The 25,859-nt window shown below is 43.9% G+C and overlaps 1 long non-coding RNA gene across 1 annotated transcript; it reads right to left on the bottom strand.

The window, feature by feature from the left end:
• Positions 1-7,928: 7,928 nt before the first annotated feature.
• On the bottom strand, positions 7,929-22,340 carry LOC129391574 (uncharacterized). Its single transcript, XR_008615928.1, has 3 exons — positions 20,902-22,340; positions 16,971-17,026; positions 7,929-8,526 (listed from the first exon to the last, which is right to left on the bottom strand). It is a non-coding gene; the product is annotated as an uncharacterized lncRNA (long non-coding RNA).
• Between the last annotated feature and the right edge of the window lie 3,519 nt (positions 22,341-25,859).

Raw genomic sequence — 25,859 nt, 5'->3', positions numbered from 1 at the left:
GGGCTATATTAGGGCAGAGAACAGGAGAATTGGGGCAAGGCTGTGCAGGTTTACTGCTGGCCCTGCCCAAATTAAACAGAGCGGGGGAACACATTTTGAGAAGTGCTAGTGCAGGAACCATCTGGAGAATTTTAGGATGTCAGTGCTGGGCCTGGGTTCTCCCTCTATATCAGCAGCTGGTTTGAGCTAAACCATTTCACTGTGAGCCCCAGCTTTCTCGTCTATACAGTGAAGAGTTTCATTCAATACTTACTCGTTTGCAAACGTTAATTGAGGGTCTACAAGGTGTGAAGCTCTCTGCTAGGCAGGGGGAACTCAGTGATGAACACGGAATGCACAGATCTTTTCTTTAAGAAAGCATACAGGGCCTTCCCTGGCAGTCCAGTGGTTAGGTTTCCACGCTTCCACTGAAGGGGGCCGGGGTTCGATCCCTGGACAGGGTACTAAGATCCCGCGTGCGTGCCATGGCCAAAAAAAGAGAAGAAAAGATTCAAACTCCATACAGCATAGAAACTCTGTTTGTATTCATCAGCCTAGATGTTTTCAAATTTTATTCACGTCATGGAGACTTTGTGTTTAAAGCAGCATGGTGCAAACCATAGAGTATGCACACACTAATTATGAAAGATTTCAGACATGTCAAAAAGTATGGAGAATAAAATGACTTTTTTCATGTGTCTCAGCTTTAAGAAATAAAACATGCAGTTAAAAAAAAGAGTTTAAAAAAAAAGTTAAAACCCTCCTGCAGCTCCCATTCTCTGTGCCCTCTCCTCCCTGCCTCTGGAGAGAATCCTGTCCTGTTCATCATTCTTGTGTCTACTTTGATACTTTTGTTACATATTATTCATCCATGTATATCCAGATGTATCCAGCTCTCTTTGCAGTCACTTGTGCTTTATATGAATTGGGTACTAGATGCAGCCTTCTGTAACACGCATTATTCTTGCAACACTGAGTTTCTCAGATATTCATGTTGACAGGAATAGCTTTGGTTCATTTATTTTTCGGTACCATGTAGTGGTCCATTCTCCTGTTGATAACTTTGGTTGTTTCCTTATCAGCAGTGCTGCAAGGAACTTTCTTCCACCTAATTTCTCACGAAGTTTCTCCTAAGAGTGAATTGCTGTATCATAGAATGTTCATTTTCGACCTCACAGTCAAGTTTTAATGATTTTTTTTTTTTTTTTTTTTTGCGCTACCCGGGCCTCTCCCTGCTGTTTTTTTTTTTTTTTTTGCGCTACGCGGGCCTCTCACTGCTGTGGCCTCTCCCGTTGCGGAGCACAGGCTCCGGACGCGTATGCTCAGCGGCCACGGCTCACGGGCCCAGCCGCTCCGCGGCATGTGGGATCTTCCCGGACCGGGGCACGAACCCGTGTCCCCTGCATCGGCAGGCGGACTCTCAACCACTGCGCCACCAGGGAAGCCCCATTAATGATATTTTTAAGTCCAGTGGACATAAAAATGAAATGTGTAACATTTTGCCTATGTTTTGTTAATTAAAGTGGATCAAAAATAGGAACCATAAATGATGATTACAAAATTGGGGGTAGGATTCGGACTGGTGTAAAAAGGTTGTAGATATTATAATTGGAAATTTTTTCTCAGCATTTTGCATTATGATTTAGTCATATATAAATGCCCACATAGGATGACTCTCCTGGTTTGTCCAAAACTTAAGGGTTTTTCTAAGACGTGGGACTTTCAGTGTTAAAACAGGAATATCCCAGGCAAATGAACCTTTGGACACTCTATCCCCTATTTGACCACATTTGTTCTTTTTGGTGTGGTCCTGACAGTGTATGAAAACAAATACACTCACAGAATTAAGATGAGACAACAATTCTGAGACAAAAGAAGTAAAAGGGAATGTAAAAGTTGGGTAAAAAGAAAAATCAGTAATTTCAACCTCAGTACTGTTCCCAGACATTGGGATCATGGAAAATTACATGGATGCTTGTTGAAAATGCAGATTTACAGGCTCCTCTGCATCTTTCTGCCTCACCCAGAGGTTCTCAGTCTTCAGGGAGCATTAGTATTACCTGGAGAGATGTTAAAACACAGATTGTTGGGACCCACCCGAGTTTCAGGTTCAGATTTTGCATTTTTAACAAGTCCTCAAGTGGTGAAAATGCTGCTCCTTCAGGACAGCATTTGAGAACTACTCAAAGTATGTAGTACTTTGAGAACTACGGGACTGGAGGTTCAGATGAAGGTTTTTGTGGTTCACACAGGACTTCTCTCTCAAGACCTCCTCAGGCAGGATGAATCCATGGTCTTACTGTGCTTCTTCCCAAGTGGAAAGTACCACCATTGCAGCACTTTTTTTCACACCAGGTTGAAGTGATTTGTTTAAATATCAACCTGCCTCTTCCATGAGCTGTTCAAGGGTGGCTTTTACCTTTCTAAGTGTGTCCCAACCCCAAATGCAATGCTGGGACAGGGACGGTGATCAATAAACCTTCTTTGGTTTAATAAATAAGGACTTGAGAGTTGGTTCAGAGTAAATTCTGAATAATGCCAATGATGATGAGTCCAAATGATGATGATAATGATGATGAGAGGAGGAGGGTGGGGTTGGGTCACACTAGCCCCATCGGCCTGACTGGCCCACTATGTGTAGAGGACCCTCTTGCAGAAGGCTGAGGACAAGTTCTCTCCTCTGGGAACTGGGGTGAACTCCTATTACTAACATATCCCCTGAGCTGAATCAGCCACCAGGATTCTGGCATCTCAGTAGAGATCCAGCTGAGTATCTTGACTCAATCCCTCTGTGACCTAATTTTTCATTTCTGCAAAAAAGTGGGGATAGAAATTGATTAAAATAATTGGTTCCAATGGTATGCTTTGAAGACTCCCGAGATGTCTTCTCTATTGGCCTCTACTTGTCCCAGATTTCCACCATTAGAGTTTCATTCCTTTGGGTTTGTCTCTTGTGAGTGATGGGGAACGTTCTCTAATCTTCCTAGACTGGTTTGATGCCCTCACTACATTAGGAGGATCTCAAGGAATATATCTCATTTACCATTTTGTCCTTAATGCTTAGCAGTCTTTGGCACATAATAGCTGCTCAAGAAATGTTCGTTGAATGAATGAATGAATGGATTCTCGGACACCAACAGCAGTCAAGGCTGGAGAGGGTGGTGGAGTGGTGAAAAGAGCTCTGGGCTAGGAGTCCTCTAGGCTTGGCTGTCACTGCCTCACTCTGCAAGTAGGGCAAGTCCTTTCCCTGGTTCTTGGTTCTCTCGTGGGAACAGTGAGAGTATAGATAGAGGGTCTTATCTGATCTCTACCTATTTCATTCATACCACAGCCATTATGTTCCAGCCTCTGGGCTTTTCACTATCTTTAAAAAGCCAGGTATCTCCTTACCTCAGGGCCTTTGCACATTCTGTTTCCACTGCGTGGATTACTTTCACCCTCTTTCCGTGGAGATTTTCTGGGTTTCTTTGAAGTCTTCCCCTGTCATCTCCTCAGAGAGAATGGGCTGGTACCTCCCCAACTAAAGTTATTCTGTATCTGAACAAAGAGTGATTGCAACTTGCATCTTTTTCTTTGCTTGTCTTCTCTACATCCGAGCTTTCTGGTAGTCTGCAGATTCCTGGAGAGCATGGGATGGTGCGAATCCCGGACACCTAACACCATACCCATTAATTTGTTGAGCTGAGGCAGAAGTCAGAACTGAGGTTGTGTCCTTCCAGGGAAGGCCAGCAGATGGCGCCACAGACCGGGAGGAGGCGAAGCGGCGCGGTGGGCAGGCCTCCCGCGGGGCGGCCTCACCTGGCAGCGGCCTCACCTGGCAGCGGCCGCACCTGCCCGACCCGCACCCCGCGGAAGCCGAGAGCCCGGGCCCTGGCGTCACCTGGGCAATTGGGAAAGCAGCGCCCGGAGCCACGGGGAGGGGAGATGAAAGGCGGGTGGCGGGTGTGGGCCGCCTGCAGCGCTAGGTGAGAGCCGGGAGCCCCACCTCGCGCCTGGGGACAAGGTGAGTCAGGCTCCCTGGCCCCGCGGGTGGAGGGAGGTGGCCAGGCTCGGAACCTGGAGGCTTGGGCTCCTTGGCTCTCTACCCCGCTGGGTGACTCTGCTCAAGTCCCGCCCCAGCGTTCTTGGTCTCCGTCAAACCCCTGAGGTGCTTTCCTGTGGTTCTGAGAAATAACTTTCACTCATCAAGCAGTGTATTGCGTGTATTTACTCTTAGAGCCTCAGGATAGTTCTCTGAAGTCGGTAGTTTGCTTACCTCCGTTTTACAGAGGCAGGAGAGAGGACCAGAGAGGTGAGGTCAGTTGCTCAGGGTCACACAGCACCCACTCAGCAAGTTGCAGACTAGAGATCCGAACCCAGGTCTGCCTCCAAAAGCCGAGCTCTGACCAGGTTCCTTGCCCACAAGGTTCTGACCTTCTGAGAGACACAGCCGAATTTTTTTCCCCACTGTTCTAAACCAATGTATTGATATTTCAAATCTTTTTTAAAAAAACATATATCCACTCTTTTTTAAAATTCTTTTCCCATATAGGCCATTACAGAGTATTGAGAAGAGCTCCCTGAGCTATACAGTAGGTCCTTATTAGTTATCTATTTTATATACAGTAGTGTGTATGTGTCAATCCCAATCTCCCAGTTTATCCCTCCCCCCTTCCCCCTGGTAACCATAAGTTTGTTATCTACATCTGTGGCTCTATTTCTGTTTCATAAATACGTTCATTTGTACCATTTTTTTAGATCCCAAATAACACCCTAGTTTTAATTGAATTACTTTTTATTTACTTTCAGTGCCCTCGCCTCTTCCACACCCGCTGGCCCGGCTCGCTCTGCAGGCCCAGGGCATTGAGACCCACAGAATCTGGCCAGCCTGGAGCACTTGAGGGGTCCGCTCTTTAGACAGCTGTGTGTATGTCTTGTGTCTATGACTTGACTTTATTGTCCTTTTAGGGGCAGGAGCCGGGTCTCCTGTACTCCCCACTGTATCAGGCCCAGGACTGGGAATACAGTAGGCATCTAACAAGTCCCACCTGTTCCCTTTGCAAAGCGGCCTCCCTCGTGTCCAGACGCCCCAGCTCATCCCTTTATCCCCACTTTTCTCAATGTGTGATTCTGGCACACAGTAGGTGCTTGCTGGAGACCAGGTGTGCTGCTTGCCCTCTGCTGTCCTGCACCACCAGCCACTCACCAACCAGGGCACGCTGAGCATCCTGTGTGTGCAGAGAGGCCTGCGTGTGTGAGCATACGTGTACGTGTGTGTGCTCGTGTGCATGCGTGCGTGTGCGTGTCTGAGTGTGTGTTGGGGAGTGGGGTGTAGAGTTGGAGAATATGGGCCTTGTCCTCAGTAAAAATAACAAGTCCCATTTATCAAGGGCTCACTAAGTCCCAGGTCCTGTGCTTTACATACTTTTGTTCAAGGCCTGCGGTAGTTCTGGGGAGTTTTTCCAAAACTCAAGCCTCTGGGAAATCACATGATTTGCTCAAAGTCACCCAAGTGGATGGGATCCCAGGTTTGTGTGTCTGGAGCCTGTGTCTCAGCCTCGAGCAGAGAAGGTCGGCGTGTCCCTAACCAGAGGGAGGTTCCCTCCTCTGCAGGGAAGCTTCACTGGGCAGGAGATACCTGAGCTGAGCCTTGAAGGATGCGCAGGACTCCCAGAGCAGGGGAGGGAACGTATTCCGAGTAGAGGGAAGGGCTTGCGCAGACTCGTGCAGATGGCACAGTGTATGTTTCGTTGGGAAATGGGGATTATAATTAAAAAACCAGACCGGCTGGCCCCTGTGTGCCTCTTATGATAAGAGGTATTGATTCGAATGGTGGCTTAGGTCCCCTGACGCCTCTGGCTTCTGAAGGGCACTGCCCAGATGAGCGCCCATTCTACTGGCTCCTCTCAAGAAACATTATTCCGCTGCAGGCAACAGAGCTGACGGCCCCCGCCACCCCGGGAGAGTGGAGGTGAGAAAGGCAGTTGTTAATGCCTTGGTGTTGATTTCCTTCAATTAGAATTCACTGAGCACCTACCTTGTGCCAGGAACAGAACCTGCCTTTGCAAGACTCACAATTCGGTGGGGAGGATTGGCCTGAAAATGACCCCCGTGTCAATTTCATCAGCCGCCATGCCCTGCAGCAAGCCCCTCCCTGTGTATGCTTTACAAACATTTATTTCATTTAATTCTGGAAGCAGCCTTGCTGGTAGATATCCTCTCTCGCTTCAACTCAGGAGGACAGCACGGGTCAGAGCAGTCACGTGACTCAATCAAGCACCTGCAGAGAGTTAGTTGCTGAGGCGCTGGGACGCTGCACGGGTCTTTGGGGTTCTAAAGTTCAAATTCTTTCAGTTACCTCCTTCTGCCTTCATATCATGATAACCCAGGCACGTGGGCTTTCAAAGGACGCCCGCAATCTGGGCCATAAAAAAAATTGCTGGGAGAAGGATTGTGGTGGCTGATTTCAAGCTACCGACAGTTCAACTACCGACTCACAAAACCCCTGACTCTTTAACTCTCCGAGTCCAGCACGCTCCTGGATCACCTTGCAGATTGGGTGGTAGGCCAACCACGCTGGTTATTACAACTGCAAGAGGACCCTGCACATCCTGGGCCCTGGATGGCTTACTGAGCGTTACTTGATGAGCCCCATCTGTGACATGGGTTGGGCCATAGCTTGCCTTCGGAGTCTTCAGCTCTGGGCTCTGCATCTGCGGGGAGGCTGAGGCCCAGGTTTGCAGCAGGTAGATTTCTTCCCCTCATTTGGGTCACTGTGGGGAATGAGGCTGGGCTGGGTGGGGCTGTCTCTCTGCTCCTGGCTTCCCCTCCACCCTCCAGAGCTTTCAGGGTGATTAGTTCCCTCATGGAGGGATCTTGTTACAGTTCCACCAGGAGGGCCTCTGAAACTCCTACCTGAGATAAAAAGGCTGCGTCTCATCTCGGTTAATCTCCCAGCTTAGAGGCCACGTTTTAATATTTAAGAAAAGGTTTCCAGGCTCAGGGCCGGGTAGAGGGGGCGGTACACGGGACGTGGCCTAGTGGGTTTTGAATGCCTGTATCGGTAGAGGCCCTTTCTGCTCATCAACCCTGTGGGGCCTGGTGTCCCCTGAGCCATTTCTTTAGGTTGGATTTCACTGGTACCTGGACCAGGGGCCCTGACAGGGTGTTGTATTTATGGAGAAGCCCAGCTGGACTCGGGTTGTGTGCTGGAAGCAGCACCGAGTCCAAGGATGGGCCAGTGTCTGACCCTGCTTCCAGCCCAAACGATTCCAGGCCTGTGTCTCTTGACTGTCCCTTCTCCCTCAGCTGGCATACTCCTGGCAGGACCCGTCAGGAGCAGAAATTCGAGAAGGGAGCCAGCCCTGAGTGAGCACCACGTGAATGCATCCTGAGTGAGTGAGCCTGGCCACCTGGCTGAGCTGGGTTTGAATCTGTCTTTACTTCTTTCATGCTGTGTGATCCTGGGCAAGTCACTTAACTGCTCTGAGCTTTAACTGTCTCCTTTGTGAGGTGGGTGATGTACTATCTACTTCACATGGCCATTTTGAGACCTTAACAAGCTCTTAAAGTGCCTGGACCTGGAGGAGATTAGTTTTTTGGTTTTGTCTTTTAAAAATAAATTAGTTGAAGAAATATGTATTCACTGTAACACTTGCTGGTTGGAACTCAGACCTGTAGTCACTACTTTTGTTTTGTTAAGGCCCTGAAGTGAGAAGGCAGGAGAAATAGCCAGAGACCTACAGGCCTGGTTCCTGAATTTTTCTAGCTTTGCCCAGAATAGTTAAAACTCTGAAAGGTCAATGAAGGAGCTGTGGGTGTTTCCTACATTCATAGAGGAAAATGGATTTTCAGTCAATGATATGAAAATAACTGGCCAGAATAAATTACACGAGTTTTACCAAACTCAGGTCTGCTCACCCGTAAGCAGTAAAGCCCATCTCCTGACACCTGGCTGTGGTGAAGGAAAGTACAGCTTTATTGTAAAGGTGTCAATAGAAGGAGGACAGGTGGTTGTGCCCCAAAACCCTGAGCTCCCTTAAGGCTTTCAGCAAAGCATTTTTTTTTAATGATTGCTTATTTATTTATTTATTTATTTATTTTTGTCTGTGTTGGGTCTTCGATGCTGTGCACAGGCTTTCTCTAGTTGTGGCGAGCGGCGGCTACTCTTCGTTGCCGTGCACGGGCTTCTCATTGCGGCGGCTTCTCTTGTCGCGGAGCACGGGCTCTAGGTGGGCGGGCTTCAGTAGTTGTGGCTCGTGGGCTCTAGAGCGCAGGCTCAGTAGTTGTGGTGCACGGGCTTAGTTGCTCTGCGGCATGTGGGATCTTCCCAGACCAGGGCTCGAACCCGTGTCCCCTGCATTGGCGGGCAGATTGTTAACCACTGCGCCACCAGGGAAGCCCAGCAAAGCATTTTAAAAGCCAGGTGAGGGGGGTTCTTCCCAGGGTACATGATCAGCTCGTGCACACTGGTTGACGGTGATCAATCCTTAGGTGCCAGAAGGTTGGGGCTACGTGCTTGTGATCATCACGTAGTTAATTTCTTCCATTTGGTGGTGGTTTTAGGAGCTGAAAAACAACCCAGGGAATGTGCATCAGATACTGTTATCCAGGCACTTCAGGGAGGAGCTAAAGCAGAGGAGATGGGGGAAGGGTCTGTCCCAGGAAGGCCCCATAGCGTCCTGCTCAGATACACTCGTTATACCACCTAAGAGTTCCCCCCAAATAATAACCTTTGATTAAGAAGACTATTACATGCAATGTAATATTGCAAAATAAAAGTTTTATTTTTGCATTAGAAAAAAGCACACAAAAATATTACTGTACATTTTGTTTCTTATTCAGTGTAAAGTTGCCACCTCTTCTTTATGGGGAAAGATGGTCTTATACTCTGTGACGGTGTCTTTTTATTTTTCCCGTGGTGATTAGAAAATGCCCTTTCTCTTTGAAATGATAGCGGTGATGGTTTTAAGTTTTTGGAACTCATTGGTGAATAGGCAATATACCTACAGAGTTCAAAGGACTCCAAAGGTAAACAGTTCAAGTGAATCTCCCTTCCTCCCTCCTTCTCAGTGATCAGTATCTCTCCCTGAAGGAGGCAGCTTCTTAGAAATTACTCCCGACCTAGTCTAGTCCATGCATTCTCATGGTAAAAGGGCAGCGTCATCCCTAAGGGGGCAAAAATTGGTTCTTTGGCAGAGCAGTGAGGGTGGGGGTTAAAAAGATCTTAGATGCTATTTACATTTTATAATTGTGTACATAGTGCCACTTTGTGTCCTATTTTGGTTTGCTTGGGGCCCAGTCATTGGCCGTGCACCAAGTGTAACATTGTTCCCCTGGGAAAGTGGGATCTACTTTATGATAACATGATTGCATCCATCTTTGAGGCCATCTCTGAGGTCCTTACAATGAGCTGTGTTCTGCAGTGGGTGTGGCTGCACCTGATTTCCCTCTCTTGTTGCCTTCAGGCATGTTTGTGAGCAGCTGTGGGCTCGGTGGTCAAGGAACTGCCTGGATCTCAAAATCAGACCTAGAAATGTGTATTTGCTGATAATAATGCTCATTAAAGATGGCAGGTGAATGCAGCCCAGCCTCCACTGAGGTCCTGCACCTGTGCAGACATCACTAATCAATCATTGCACACTTTCCTGTGAGCTCAGACAGGACTTCAGAATCCTATTCAATGTAGTGTTCTCAGGTTAGGGTAAGGGGAGGTGAAATGCACTGACAGCACTACTGTAATACCACAGTACATTGGTTCCCAGGCTTTGTTTATTGTGCATGTTTTGTTGTTTTTATTTTATTGAAGAGTAGTTAATTTACAATGTTGTGTTAGTTTCAGGTGGACAACAAAGTGATTCAGATACACACATACACACACACACACATATGTGTGTGTGTATATATGCCTTTTCAGATTTTTTCCATTATAGGTTATTACAAGATATTGAGTATAGTTCCCTGCGCTATACAGTAGGTCCTTGTTGTTTACCCATTTTATATATGGTAGTGTGTATATGTTAATTCCAAACTCCTAATTTAGCTCCCCGCCCCCACTATTTCCTTTGGTAACCATCAGTTTGTTTTCTATGTCTGTGAGTCTGTTTCTGTTTTGCAAATAAATTCATCTGTATCATTTTTTTAGATTCCACATATAAGTGATATCATATGATATTTGTCTTTCTCTTTGTGACTTACTTCATTTAATATGATCTCTAGGTCCATCCATGTTGCTGCAAATGGCATTATTTCATTCTTTTTTATGCCTGAGTAAATATTCCATTGTGTATATATACCACATCTTCTTGATGCATTCATCTATCGATGGACATTTAGGTTGCTTCCATGTCTTGGCTATTGTAAATAATACTGCTAAGAACATCAGGGTGCATTGCATGTATCTTGTCAAATTACAGTTTTCTCCAGATTTATAGCCAGTAGTGGGATTGCTGGATCATATGGTAGTTCTATTTTTAGTTTTCTAAGAACCTCAATACTGTTTTCCATTGTGGCTGCACCAATTTATATTACCACCAACAGAAAAGGAAGGTTCCCTTTTCTCCACACCCTCTCCAGCATTTATTTATAGACTTTTAAAGGATGGTCATTCTGACTGGTTTGAGGTGATACCTCATTGTAGTTTTGATTTGCATTTCTCTAGTAATTAGCAATGATGAGCATCTTTTCATGTGCCTGTTGTCCATCTTTATGTCTTCTTTGGAGAAATGTGTATTTAGGTCATCTGCCCATTTTTGATTAGATTTTTTTTTGATATTAGGCTGTATGAGCTGTTTGTATATTTTGGAAATTAATCCCTTGTCGGTCACATCATTTGCAAATATTTTCTCCCAGTCTGTAGGCTGTCATTTCATTTTGTTTATGGTTTTCTTTTACAATGCAAAAGCTTTTATGTTTAAATAGGTTCCATTTGTTTATTTTTGTCTTTATTTCCATTACTCTAGGAGATGAATCAAAAAAAAATATTGCTGTGATTTATGTCAAACAGTGTTCTGCTTATGTTTTTCCTCTAGGAGTTTGAGAGTATCTGGTCTTACATTTAGGTCTTTAATCTATTTTGAGTTTATTTTTATATATGGTGTTAGAGAATGTTCTAATTTTATTCTTTTACATGTAGCTGTCCAGTTTTCCCAGCACCACTTATTGAAGAGACTTGTCTTTTCTCCATTGTATATTCTTGCCTCCTTTGTTGTGGATTAATTGACCACAGTCTGTAGGTTTATTTCTGGGCTTTCTATCCTGTTCCATTGATCTGTTTGGCTGTTTTTGTGCCAGGACCATATTGTTTTGATTACTGTAGCTTTGTAGTGTAGCCTGAAGTCAGGGAGCATGATTCCTCCAGCTCAGTTCTTCTTTCTCAAGATTGTTTTGGCTATTCAGGGTCTTTTGTGTTTCCATACAAATTAAACATTTTTTGTTCTAATTCTGTGAAAAATGCTCTTGGTAATTTGATAGGGATTGCCTTGAATCTGTAGATTGCCTTGGGTAGTATAGTCATTTTCACAATATTGATTCTTCCAATCCAAGAACATGGTATATCTCTCCATCTGTTTGTGTCATCTTCAATTTCTTTCATCAGCATCTTATAGATTTTGGAGTACAGGTCTTTTGCCTCCTTAGTAAGGTTTATTCCTAAGTATTTTATTCTTTTTGATGCAATGGTAAATGGAATCGTTCCCTTAATTTCTGATATTTTGTTGATAGTGTATAGAAATGCAGCAGATTTCTCTATAATAAGTTTGGATCCAGCAACTTTACTGAATTCATTGATGTGCTCTCATAGTTTTCTGGTTGTGTCTTTAGGATTTTCTATGTATAGCATCATGTCACTTGCAAACAGTGACAGTTTTACTTCTTCTTTTCCAATCTGGATTCCTTTTGTGGCCGCAACAGAGGGAGGCCCACATACCACAAAAAAAAAAAAAAAAAAAAGTGGCGAGAGTGGGCATCCTTGACTTAGAGGAAATGCTTTCAGCTTTTCACCATTGAGAATGATGTTAGCTGCGGGTTTGTCATATATGGCCTTTATTATGTTGAGGTAGGTTCCCTCTATGACCACTTTCTGAAGAAATTTTTATCATAAATGGATGTTGAATTTTTTATTTTTATTTTTTTGGCGGTACGCGGGCCTCTCACTGTTGCAGCCTCTCCCGTTGCGGAGCACAGGCTCCGGATGCGCAGGCCCAGCGGCCATGGCTCACGGGCCCAGCCGCCCTGCGGCATGCCGGATCCTCCCGGACCGGGGCACGAACCTGTGTCCCCTGCATCGGCAGGCGGACTCTCAACCACTGCGCCACCAGGGAAGCCCTGGATGTTGAATTTTGCCTTTTCTGAATTTATTGACATGATCATATGGTTTTTATTCTTCAGTTTGTTGATGTGCTATATCACACTGATTGATTTGAGGATACTGAAAAATCCTTGCATCCCTGGGATAAATCCCACTTGATCATGATGTATGATCTTTATAATGTATTGTTGGAGTCAGTTTGCTAGTATCTTTTTTTTTTTTAATGGCTGCACTGGGTCTTCGTGGCTGCACATGGGCTTTCTCTAGTTGCGGTGAGCAAGGGCTACTCTTCGTTGCAGTGCGCAGGCTTTTCATTGCAGAGCGTGGGCTCTAGGTGCACAGGCTTCATTAGCTGTGGCATGCGGGCTCGGTAGTTGTGGCTCGCAGGCTCTAGAGAGCAGGCTCAGGAGTTGTAGCGTACCAGCTTAGTTGCTCTGTGGCATGTGGGATCTTCCCAGACCAGGGCTCAAACCCGTGTCCACTGCGCTGGCAGGCAGATTCTTAACCACTGCACCACCATGGAAGTCCTAGTTTGCTAGTATCTTGTTGACAATTTTTGCATCTATGTTCAACACTGTTACTGGCTTCTAATTTTCCTTTTTTGTGATATCTTGTCTAGTTTTGGTATCAGGGTGATGGTGGCCTCATAGAATGAGTCTGGAACTGTTCCTTTCTCTGTGATTTTTTGGAATAGTTTCAGAAGGATAGGTGTTAACTCTAAATGTTTGGTAGAATTCAACTGTGAAGGCACCTGTTCCTGGACTTTTGGTTGTTGGGAGTTTTTAAATTACTGATTCAATTTCAGTACTGGTAATTGGTCTTTTCATATTTTCTATTTCTTCCTGGTTCAGTCTTGGTAGATTAAACTTTTCTCTGAGTTTGTCCATTTCTTCTAGGTTGTCCATTTTATTGGCATATTGTTGCTTATAGTAGTCTTTTATGATCCTTTGTATTTCTGTAGTGTTGGTTGTAAATTCTCCTTTGTCATTCCAATTTTATTGATTTGGGCCCTCTCCCATTTTTTCCTGATGAGTCTGGCTAAAGATTTATCAATTTTGTTTATCTTTTCAAAGAACCAGCTTTTAGTTTCACTGATCTTTTCTATTTTTTTTTTTTTTTAGTCTCTATTTCATTTATTTCTGCTCTGATCTTTATGATGTTTTTTCCTTCTACTAACTTTGGGTTTTGTTTGTTCTTTCTCTAGTTGCTTTAAGCATAAGGTTAGGTTGTTTGAGATTTTTCTTGTTTCCTGAGATAAGCTTGTATCACCATTAACTTCCCTTTTAAAACTGCTTTTGGTGCATCCCAGAGGTTTTGGATCATTGTGTTTTCACTTTTCTCTAGGTATTTTTTGATTTCCTCTTTGATTTCTTCAGTGATCCCTTAGTTGTTTAGTAGCATATTGTTTAACCTCCATGTGTTTGTGTTTTTTGCAGTTTTTTTTTTCTTGTAGTTGATTTCTAGCCTCATAGTGTTGTGGTTGGAAAAGATGCTTGATACGATTTCAGTTTTCTTAAATTTACTGAGGCTTGCTTTGTCGCTCAGGATGTGATCTATCATGGAGACTGTTCCATGTGCACTTGAAAAGAATGTGTATTCTGCTGCTTTCAGAGGAAATGCCCTATAAATATCAATTAAGTCCATCTGGTCTAATGTATCATTTAAGGCCTGTGTTTCCTTATTGGTTTTCTGTCTGTATGATCTGTCCATTGATAGAAGTGGGGTGTTAAAGTCCCCACTATTATTGTGTTACCGTCAATTTCTCCTTTTATGTCTGTTAACATTTGCCTTATATATTGAGGTGACTCGCAGGTGCACCTATGTTGGGTGCATATATATTTGTAATTGTTATATTTTCTTCTTGGATTAATTCTTTGATCATTATGTAGAGTCCTTCTTTGTCTCTTGAAACAGTCTTTAAAGTCTATTTTGTCTGATATAAGTATTGCACCTCTAGCTTTCTTTTGATTTCCATTTGTGTGGAATACCTTTTTCCATCCTCTCACTTTCAGTCTGTTTGTGTCTGTAGATCTGAAGTGAGTCTCTTGTAGGCAGCAAACATATGGGTCTTGTTTTTGTATCCATTCAGCCAGTCTGTGTCTTTTGGTTGGAGCATTTAGGCTGTTTACATTTAAGGTAATTATCATTATGTATGTTCCTATTGCCATTTTGTTAATTGTTTTGGATTTGCTTTTGTAGGTCTTTTTTCCCCCTTCTTTTGTTCTCTTCTCTTCTGATTTGATGATGATCTTTAGTGTTACGTTTGGATTCCTTTTGCTTTTTTGTGTGTATATCTATTGTAGATTTTTGTTTTGCGGTTACCGTGAGGTTTTTGTATAGGAGTCTATATTTATACATGCTTGTTTTAAGTTGTTGATCTCTTAATTTCAAACACATTTTAGATACACTGCATTTGTACTCTCCTCCTCGATTATTGTTTTTTGTGTGTGTGTGTGTGGTACGCAGGCCTCTCCCGTTGCGGAGCACAGGCTCCGACGCGCAGGCTCAGCGGCCATGGCTCATGGGCCCAGCCGCTCCGCGGCACGTGGGATCCCCCCGGACCAGGGCACGAACCCGTGTCCCCTGCATCAGCAGGCGGACTCTCGACCACTGCGCCACCAGGGAAGCCCACTGTTTTTTTTTTTATATTTTACATCTAATTGTTTTTTGTATCCCTTAACTGCTTATTGTGGATACAAATGATTTTACCCCTTTTGTCTTTTAACCTCCCCACTAGCTTTGTGTGTGGATGATTTCCTACCTTTATTTTATGTTTGCCTTTACCAGTGAGATTTTCCATTTCGTAATTTTCTTGTTTCCAGTTGTGGCCTTTTCTTTTCTGCCTAGAGAATTTCCTTTAGCATTTGCTGTAAAGCTGGTTTGCTGGTGCTGAATTCTTTTGGCTTTGCTCATCTGTAAAGTTGTGATTTCTCCATCAACTCTGAATGGGAGCTTTGCTGGGTATTCTTGGTTGTTTGTAGGTTTTTCTCTTTTATCATTTTAAATATATTTTGCCACTCCCTTCTGGCCTGCAGAGTTTTTGCTGAAAAAAAATCATCTGATAGCCTTATGGGTGTTCCCTTGTATGTCATTTGTTGCTTTTCCCTTGTTGTTTTTAATATTCTCTGTTTAATTTTTGTCAGTTTGATTACAGTGTGTTGTGATGGATTCCTCTGTGGGTTAATCCTGTATGGGACTCTGCATTTTCTGGACTTGGGTGACTGTTTTCTTCCCCCAGGTTAGGGAAGTTTTCAGCTATTATCACTTCAATATTTTCTCAGGCCCTTTCTCTCTCTCTTCTCCTTCTGGAACTCCTATAATGTGAATATTAGCATGCTTGATGTTGTCCCAGAGGTCTCTTAAACTGTCCTCATTTCTTTTCATTCTTTTCTCTGTTTGGTGGCAGTGATTTCTGCTACTCTGTCTTCCATCTCACTGATCCATTCTTCCACCTCATTTATTCTACTACTGATTCCTTCTAGTGTATTTTTCATTCCACTTGTTTCCTTTAATTCTGTTTGCTCGTTCTTTATATTTTCTAATTATTTGTTTAAAACTTCTAGGAATTCCCTGGCAGTCCAGTGGTTAGAACTCAGTGCTTTCACTGCTGTGGCTCAGGTTCAATCCCTGGTTGTGGAGCTAAGGTCCTGCAAGCTGCGTGGCATGGCCAAAAAACAAAATTTTAATTTCTCGCTCCGTGCATCCATTCTCCTTCCGAGTTCTTTGATCATCTTTACGAGTGTTACTCTGAACTCTTTCTCGGGTTGATTGCCTATCTTCACGTCACTTAGTTATTCTTCTGGGGTTTTATCTTGTTACTTTGTCTGAAACATACTCCTCTGTCACCTCATTTTGTCTAAATTGATATTTGTATTTTTATGTATGTGGCAGGTTGGTTACATTGCTCAACCTTGGAGAAGTGGTTCTCCATAGGAGATGTCCTATGTGTCCCAGCAGTGCACTCCCCTCCTGTCCTGCAAGGGCCAGGGGCCAGCTGGTCCCAGAGTAGTGTCTGGCCTGCATTTGTGGGCTTACTCTGCAGACTGCGGAACTGTAGTTTTCTGGCTTCTGGTGTCTGCCCCCGGCTGGGTGAGGCTGGACTGGAGGCTTGTACAGGCTTGATGAGGAGGAGGAGAAAGAACAGAGTTTGAAGGAAGGATGGACTCAGTCTAGAGTGACTGTGGATTTCCTGGTGGAACTATGTGGTAGGTAGATGGAAGTACGGAATCCATAGCTACAGATTTGGGAGTTGTGGGGAAGAATGAGCTCATCTAACAAAAGTGTATAGGAGAAAAAATATGCCAAGTTTTAACAGAGTAAAGGCAGTCTGATGTACTAAGGTATCCTTTGCTAACTCCTGCCTGCCCATATTGCCCTAGTACAAAAAAGTTGAATTGGACAAGTATTTCTCAAACTGCGGTCTACTGACCTCTGTATCAGAGTTACCTGGGGTGTGGAGAGCATTTAATGCAGACTCCTGGGCCCTACCCCCAACTGACTGGACCAGAACCTGTGGGTGGCCTGGGAATCTGCATGTTAATCAGCTCCCAGCAGATCAAGGGCTGAGACTATGCCAAGAGGCATGAAGAATCCTCAGTGGGAGGGGAGGTCAAGATGGTGGAATAGAAGGGCTTGAAACTCACCTCCCCCCACAAATACATCAAAAATACAACAACACATAGAACAATTCTCTCAGAATACCTACTGAATGCTGGCAGCAGATCTCATACAACCAAAGTTGCAAGAAAGATCATCAGGCAACTGGGTAGGACACAAGAAAAATAAAAAGTAATCAGGACAGGACCTGCACCCCTGGGAGGGAGCTGTGAAAGAGGAGAGGTTCCCTCACCCTGGAAACCTCCTTCACTGGCTGGGAGATCAGCCAGGACAGAAAGGGAGCTTCAGAGGCTCAGAGGAGAACGCAGCAGCTGGACTGCAGCACGCAGAACAGAGAGAGACCAGCACAGACGGTCCTGGCCACTTCCTTGCACTCCCAGCCCCAGACGCATGTCTCCTGGTGCACATGGGGCTGGGTGCTGCAACTTTGGCTTCAGCGGACAGACCTGGAAAGAGGACTGGGGTTGACTGTGCGGAGACAGCCTGAAGGGGCTGGTGTGTGGGCTGGGCTGCAACTTGGGGGTATGCACAGGATGGAGCCTGGGTCCACCATCGGAGCACCCTTGTTAACACGTGCATGAAGGGAGGGGCGGGGCCCCGCCATAGCAGCCTCATTCTCACAGGGGGCACAGCTCCGCCTCTACAAGTGCTGGGAGCGCACCACACCAGTGGGTTGCCTGCACGCGGACGCGGGGCTGAAACCTGAGCAGTGTCCCAGCGGTTGTGCCACCTGCAGATTTACGCTGCCATCTGTGGCTTTGTAAGCTCAGCGCCTGTGGGACATCCGAGTGGATTGCTGGTGCTCCGGGGGTTGGGTGCGTCTGAAATTAGCAGCTGTGGGCTTTGCCTGCACCCGCACACGGAGGTGGGACTGAGGTCTGGGCCCATTCCATAGCCCCCGTGGAGGGTCCAGGTGCGTGACTGCAGTTGTCCCAGTGCCTCAGTGGATCTGGGCCAACAGATCTCTGCTGGTGGCTTTGTGAGCACAGTGCCCAAGGGACGCTCAGGCCAATTGCCTGTACTCCCATCGTTAAGGAGGGGCCGAGGGCAGTGCCAACAACAGGGCTCACCTGTAAGTCTGCACATCAGGTAACAGGTGACACTACAGAGTGCAGTCCCTGGTGGACAGCTCCTGTAGAGGAATCCTCAGTGGCTTCTCCCCCAGCATAAGTGCTCCAGTGCACCTACCTCATAGTGCAGAGCAGAAACGGATCTGAGGGCTCCAACAACTGAGGGACAGTCCCTGCCCCCGACAGGGCTGTGATAACCACAGAGCAAAGAGGAGGCCCTGCTCAACATCCAGTGCAGGCTCTGGTCACCACAATACCAATCACACCCCCTTTCAAGGGGATAACGGCCAGCACACACCGAGGAAAGACACGGCAGGCATCCACACTAAAAACAGTCCTCGGACCGAAAATATTAGACTCACACAGGCTACACAGGGACCTCCCACAAAAAAACAGCCCTGGGGCTTCCCTGGTGGTGCAGTGGTTAAGAATCTGCCTGCCAATGCAGGGGACAGAGGTTCGAGCCCTGGTCCGGGAAGATCCCACATGCCGCAGGGCAACTAAGCCCGTGTGCCACAACTACTGAGCCTGTGCTCTGGAGCCCGCGAGCCACAACTGCTGAGCCCACGTGCCTCAACTACTGAAGCCCACGCACCACAACTACTGAAGCCCACGTGCCTAGAGCCCGTGCTCCTCAACAAGAGAAGCCACTGCAATGAGAAGCCTGCGCACCACAACGAAGAGTAGCCTCCGCTTGCTGCAACTCGAGAAAGCCCATTCAAACTTTATGTAAGTGGTATCATACTATACTTACCCTTCTGTGACTTTTTTCATTCAACATTCTAGGTTTGAGATTTATCTACATTGGTGTACATCCTCTGCTTTAGTCATTTTACTGCTGTGTAGCATCATTCCAAATGTAACTAGGGACTTCCCCGGTGGTCCAGTGGTCAAGAATCCACCTTCCAATGCAGGGGACGTGGGTTCGATCCCTGGTTGCAGAACTGAGATCCCACATACCATGGGGCAACTAAGCCCACATGCCACAACTACTGAGCCCACGCACCTCAAGTAGAGAGTCGGTGTGCTGTAAACTTCAGAACCCACGCACCACAACTAGGGAGAGAAAACCCACATGCCACAACTAGAGATTAGCCTGCGCGTGGCAACGAAAGGTCCTGCCGCAACGAAGATCCCGTGTGCTGCAACTAAGGCCCGACACAACCAAAAATAAATAAAAAAGATAAAAAATATACAAATGTAACTAATACTTTGAACAAGCACAACATTTGGGAGGTCACGTTAAAGCAGCTTTATTTTTGTTTTCCACTGACCCCTTAAATTTATTCTACAGAGTTATTTCTCCCCTTGCTCCTAGATAAAATTTAGGGTAGGCCTCATAACTTTTCTGATCACTATTACTTTAAGTTACAAAACGCAGTCTCGGCAGGCATGTGAGTCTGACTCTGTGTCATGGGTGCTTTGGTGAGTTCTTTGAAGACTTGCCCATAATGGAGCCCATAATGGAGATCCCTCACTGGCACCTCTCTGATACGGGCAAAAACATCTTTCCCACAGCTGGACAGCTGTATGTAAATCAATGAAGTTAGAACACTCCCTCACACCATACACACAAATGAACTTAAAATAGCTTAAAGACTTAACTATAAGACATGACACCATAAAACTCCTAGAAGGGAACACAGGCAAAACATTCTCTAACATAAATCATACCAATGTTTTCTTAGGTCAGTCTCCCAAGGCAATAGAAATAAAAGCAAAAACAAACAAATGGGACCTAATCAAACTGTTAAGCTTTTTTTTTTTTGTGGTACACGGGCCTCTCACTGTTGTGGGCTCTCCCGTTGCAGAGCACAGGCCCCAGACGCGCAGGCTCAGCGGCCATGGCTCACAGGCCTAGCCACTCCGTGGCATGTGGAATCTTCCCGGACCGGGGCACGAACCTGCGTCCCCTGCATCGGCAGGCGGACTCTCAACCACTGCGCCACCAGGGAAGCCCCAAGCTTTTAAGCTTTTGCACAGCAAAGAAAGCCATAAACAAAAAGAAAAGACAGCCTATAGAATGGAAGAAAATATTTTCAAACGATGCAACCAACAAAGTCTTAATTTACAAAATATATTGATACATACAGCTCATATAACTCAATAACAAAAAACCAAATAACTCAATCAAAAAAGAAGACAGCAGACCTAAATAGTTCTCTAAAGAAGACATACAGATGGCCAAAATGCACATAAAAAGATGCTCAACACCGCTAACTATTAGAGAAATGTATATCAAAAGTACAATGAGGTATCACTTCACACTGGTGAGAATGGCCATCATTAAAAAGTCTACAAATAACAAGTGCTGGAGAGGGTGTGGAGAAAAGGGAACGCTGCTACACTGTTGGTGGAAATATAAATTGGTGCAACCACTATGGAAAACAGTATGGAGGTTCCTTAAAAAACTAAAAATAGAACTACCGTATGACCCAGCAATCCTACTCCTGGGCATATATTTGGAGAAAACTCTAATTTGAAAAGATACATGCATCCCAATGTTCATAGCAGCACTATTTACAATAACCAAGACATGGAAGCAACCTAAATGTCCATCAACAGATGCATGGATAAAGAAGATGTGACATACACATACATACACACACACACACACACACACACACACACACACACAATATGGAATACTACTCAGCTGTAAAAAAATAAAATAAAATAATGCCATTTGTAGCAACATGGATGGACCTAGAGATTATCATACTAAGTGAAGTCAGACAGAGAAAGACAAATACCACATGATATCACTTATATGTGGAATCTAAAATATACAAATGAACTTATTTACAAAACAGAAATAGACTCACAGACATAGAAAACATTTACAGTTATCAAAGGGTAAAAGGGGGGGAGGGGGAGGGATATATTAGGAGTTTGGGATTAACATATATACACTACAATATATAAAATAGATAAACAACAAGGACTTACTGTGTGGAACATGGAACTATATTCAATATCCTGTAATAAACCATAATGGAAAGAATGTATATATTAAAAATATATATATATATGTATACACATAAACAGAATCACTTTGTTGTACACCAGAAACTAGCACAACATTGTAAATCAACTATAGTTCAATTTTTAAAAAGTCCTCGGGGTAGGGAATTGAGGGTGTCAGCAAGATAGGAGCTCAGAGTGCTGGACGGCTCAGCTGTGGTGACAGAACTGGACTGCCCTATGACAGAGGCACTCTGACAGAAACTGGTTGGGGACAGAGCCCAGAAGACTCAAAATTGAAGACAGGCATGGGGGTTACTCATTGCCCGGGCTGGGCTGGGAAGCGCGCTCCTTTTTGGGTCTCCTTTAGAGGCGGGACCACTGTGTCACAGACACTGGCCTCCTTGACCCTCAGGATATGGGTGGGGTATCTCTTCATTCGCTAGCACAGGGCTGGCACCTTAGAGGCACAGGGTATCTGTTGACAGAATCAACGGATTCTTTCTGCAGATATGTTATGATTCTCTGTGACAGGGACTGAGGGGACCTGATGGTAAAATGTTCTGGTGTGAAGTGGCTTCTGCATTTCTTAGGGAGAGAAGACTGAAACTAAGGGAGCTACTCAAGACTGAAGGGCAGCGTCCAAGTAAAAGGAGGACAGAGATGAACAAAAATTCTGCTCTGATTCACAGATTTCCCTGGGGCCTAGGAAATGAACACAGCCGAGTGAGTCTTGAGAGAATAGGATGGAAGTGGAGGTGGGACTGATGGATGAGAGGATTTTTTTTTTTAAATTAGAATGGGTACATGTAGAGCAAGAAGTGCATTGTGAATGTCTGTGGACTGTTGTAATCACTAATTGAAAATGAAGGTTTCTTTCCAAAATGTTTGAAAGATAAAAGCAGACTTCATACACAAAAAGGCAAAATTGAAAAGTAAAAGGAAGCAAATAAATATATACGTGCATTTTTAAGAACTGGCTGATAAGTCAAAGGGTAACACAGAATAGGAAATGCAAATGGTAAAAATTACCCTATTAAAAGGAGATTATAATTCTATGGAACAAAGAAACGCAATGATTTGTATGAAGAACAACTAACACAAAATGACAGAGTTTGGAAATAAATAGTTGGTCAAAGATATAACACCAGAATTCTAATTAAAGGAAATAGGGGGGACTTCCCTGGTGGTGCAATGGTTAAGAATCTGCCTGTCAATGCAGGGGACACAGGTTTGATACCTGGTTGGGGAATATCCCACATGCAGCAGAGCAACTAAGCCCGTGTGCCACAACTACTGAGCCCACATGCTGCAACAGCTGAAGCGCACACGCCTAGAGCCCGTGCTCTGCAACAAGAGAAGCCACTGCAATGAGAAGCCCTTGCACTGCAGTGAAGAGTAGCCCCGCTCACCGCAACTAGAGAGAAAAGCCTGTGTGCAGTAACGAAGATGCAACACAGCCAAAAAAAAAAAAAAAGAAATAGGGGTGGTAATATTCATATCAAAGGATAATTTAAAGCAAAAAATATATGCAGCATAGTCATTATACAGAGATACATCATAAACCTTTATGCAGCAATAATGTAGGGCAAAAGAAAAAAGGACAGCCCAATATCACAGTGGGAAATTTTGGCTCCTGTCTGCCTGAGACAGAGTTGAGATCCAGACAGAAGATATGGAAAATATACTTTAGGCAGAATTAATCCATCTCAAATCTTACAGGCTGGCACTGCCCTGTCCAGCAGGTTAGTGTGTGGCTGGCTGTTGAACACTTGGAAACGTGGTGAGCATGGCTGAGGGAACTAATTTTTAAATTTTATTTAATTTTCATTAAAATTTAAGGGACTTCCCTGGTGGTGTCGTGGTTAAGAATCCGCCTGCCAATGCAGGGGACACGGGTTCAAGCCCTGTCTGGGAAGATCCCACATGCTGCAGAGCAACTAAGCCCGTGAGCCAGAACTACTGAGCCCGTGCGCCTAGAGCCCGTGCTCCGCAACAAGAGAAGCCACCACAATGAGAAGCCCGCACACCGCAAGAAAGAGTGGCCCCCGTTCACCGCAGCTAAAGAAAGCCCGCGCGCAGCAACCAAGACCCAACGCAGCCAAAAATAAATAAATAAAAGATAAATAAATTTATAAAAAAAATTTATCAGGGACAAGTTAATTTTTAAAAATTTTAAATTTAAAACCAGAAGCAGTATACAATATTTTTTTCTGTTAAATCCAACTTGCTTTGATACAACTACATTTTGCCTTAACCACTGAAAATTTAGCATCCAAATTTAGATACACTGTAAACATAAAATAAATATTGGATGTTGAAGACATTGCAAAAATGCTAAATATCTCACCGATAACTTCTATATTTCATGTTGAAACATGAAAATTTAGATATATGGGGTTAAATACAAATATTAAAGTAATTTCACCTGTTCTCTTCACTTTTTTAATGTGGCTACTAGAAAATATAAGATTACATTTATATGGCTCACATTATACTTCTGTTGGACAGCACTAGGAAATAGGATACACCTTGCTTTGAAGGCTTTGGAGACTGTTTGCAAAACCCAATCATCACTAGATTATGTGTAGTAAGAGAAAATTACAGTCCAAGAGACTTGAAATCCAAAGAGAACTTTCCTTTATTAAAAAAAGGGCAGATCGAAAAAGAAATAAAACACTGAGTCTAAAAATAAAAATGAAAACATTAAACATCAAAACTTGTAGGATGCAATCAACTTTAACATAGTCCCAGAGCAGTAATTTTTATCTCTTTTAGGATCAGATACCTCTGAGAATCTGATACAATAGATCCCCTCCCTAGAAAAAATGCAAATACAAAGAATTTTGCATATAATTTGAGGAGGGCCACACACATCCAAAAGCCCCCAGGCTATAAATGCCTGTATCATAAAAACGGAAAATAAATTAACTAAGCAGGCAATTAAGATTCAAGGAAACTAAAACAAAACCCTCAAGGAAACTAGGAAAAGGAACAAGATTAAAAGCCAGGATAAAAACAGCAAAATTGTTAAATGCATGAGCTGTTTCTTTGGAAAAATCAAACAAAACTAAAAAACAGCAACTGTTAGAATAATCCATGGAGAAGAGAAAAAATGCATAAACAGTCAGAAATGAGGAGGAGCATACGTTACCAGAAACAATAGGTTCAAAATTAAGGGAATACTCGACACAATTGCATAGTAATATGTTGACAAACTCAATTTTTTTCCCCTGTAAAAATCCAAATTACCAAAATTGACATAAGAAATAGAAAACCTAAATCAGCAACAGAAAAATAAAAGAAATTCTTATATTTTTCTAGTATATAAAATATATATTTTCTGCTCCTCCAAAAGGCAGCAGAATGGGATGAATTTGCTGGTAAATTTCATTATTGATGTGCATTCCACTCTTTCAACAAACATTTCCTGGGTGCCTACTCTCAGTGCAGTATATAGTCAGCCCAATCTAAAGTCGTTGTCAGGTAAGGTAAACTCTCCCATGTCACAGAAATGACTGGAAGGTCATTAGTTCATCCTGTGAAACAAAAATGACCTTGATCTCTAGACCTGATAAGGAAATAAATTCCTAAGCTTTGTGGTGATATAAGAGAGATCAACAGGGAAAAAAAATATTGGTGTGTGCATGTATAACTGTATAAACATTCTCTTCTACAATTAAAAACCACATACTTAAAGGAAGCAGATAGGAAATCATTTACGTATTAAATAATGCATATACGTTAATAAGAGCGACATGAAGCCAAGCCTCTAAGTGAACAGAGTAAGATTTAAGTAAGAGGAGCTACTTGTAAATGCTTACTGAAAAACATTCAAGCTCAAATGAAATAAGACAATTACTATCTTACACGTTAAATTAAATTGATTACTCCCACAGCAAACATCTCCTTGTGTCAGCCCTCTCATCTTAGCTCTTGCGGGGCCAATTTTCCTGAATATCATGTGGTTTTATGAAACTGGTAGATTGAAACCTGCCTAATTTGCTAGTAAGGCAATGAAGGCATAAAATAGCAATAGCCAGAGAAATGCTGAAAGGGGATGCTGATTTCAACGTGTTTGCCTGTTCTGAGATTTGGGTGATTGTAAGCACTCTGCAACAGACCTGCTTTGATTCCTATATCTGAACAGAGCATTGAGTCACAGCCCATACAAACACTGTTTTTAGATTATTAAGATAAAACAGGCTTTTCTCACTTCCCTGCTTTTCTTAAAGGAAAAAGTGAGGCTGACCCCAGTGTCTGTCTGCATCTTCCCTGATAACTAATGCTCACTGAGGAAATAACCTTTGCTGAGAAAAATCAATACTTTTAGTCTTAGCCAAGTCTTCTTCCTCATCAACTGCTATTTCTTACTTGCTTCATTACTTTGGAGTTCTAACCAGAAGCAGTTAAGTGCCAAAAAATCTTTAATAAAGTTGACCTGAGAATTTCAAGTGAAGTGGTGGGAGACTGGTAAATCTGGTTCCCAGCAGAGTAAGATGCCCAGGGCAACTGCTACAACCACGTATTACCTGGCACCACAGAATTTTCTAATGGCGTCTCATTAGGTATTAATGACATGAAATAATTACTGTTAAAGTGACATTTTTGTCAAAGGGATATAAACAAGCGAATCATTTAACACCAAGATAAAAATTTTAACGGTAATACATTCAAATTGCCTCTTGATAGGGTTTTAGCAAGTGGCAAATTCAGAAGAAAGAAATGACAAGTGGCAAAGGCTGTTTTCAGTATGTGGCTCTCACGCTTAGGCACTAAGTCTTATGAAAAGTCTGTCTTTAAAAACTCCTATGGACAGGGGCTTCCCTGGTGGCGCAGTGGTTGCGCGTCCACCTGGCGATGCAGGGGAACCGGGTTCGCGCCCCGGTCCGGGAAGATCCCACATGCCGCGGAGCGGCTGGGCCCGTGAGCCATGGCTGCTG

This window comes from Physeter macrocephalus, chromosome 19 (genome assembly GCF_002837175.3).
Source record: "Physeter macrocephalus isolate SW-GA chromosome 19, ASM283717v5, whole genome shotgun sequence".
Classification (NCBI taxonomy): Eukaryota; Metazoa; Chordata; class Mammalia; order Artiodactyla; family Physeteridae; genus Physeter; species Physeter macrocephalus.
The sequence above is the reverse complement of the archived record's forward strand: the minus strand, read 5'-3'. Positions and strand labels throughout refer to the sequence as shown.